Below are 329 nucleotides of genomic sequence, written 5' to 3'. Positions count from 1 at the left end.
ACGTCATCAGCGCGAGACCACCGTTCAAGTTATGATTTAGCAGAGGTAAGTGCAGTTGATCGTTTTAGTTCAGTTAACTAGCCAAGTAAAGGTTTATCGTTTTATTTTTGCATTATCAAGTGTCTAAACGAGCGATTTTACTTCCAAGTTTCAAGTAAACATGCAAAAATAAAACGATAAACTTGGCTAGTTCACTGAAATAAAACGATCAACTGCACCAGGGGCGCCGCTAGCAATTTTGGGCCCTATGAAAGAATACGAGGTTCGTACCGCAACAAACATACACTATATTGCCCAAAGTATTGGGAAAACTCAATAAAACAAAAAAA

The sequence above is a fragment of the Sinocyclocheilus rhinocerous genome, unplaced genomic scaffold (genome assembly GCF_001515625.1).
Source record: "Sinocyclocheilus rhinocerous isolate Xijiao unplaced genomic scaffold, SAMN03320098_v1.1 scaffold828, whole genome shotgun sequence".
Taxonomy (NCBI): Eukaryota; Metazoa; Chordata; class Actinopteri; order Cypriniformes; family Cyprinidae; genus Sinocyclocheilus; species Sinocyclocheilus rhinocerous.
This window is presented reverse-complemented; position numbering follows the sequence as displayed.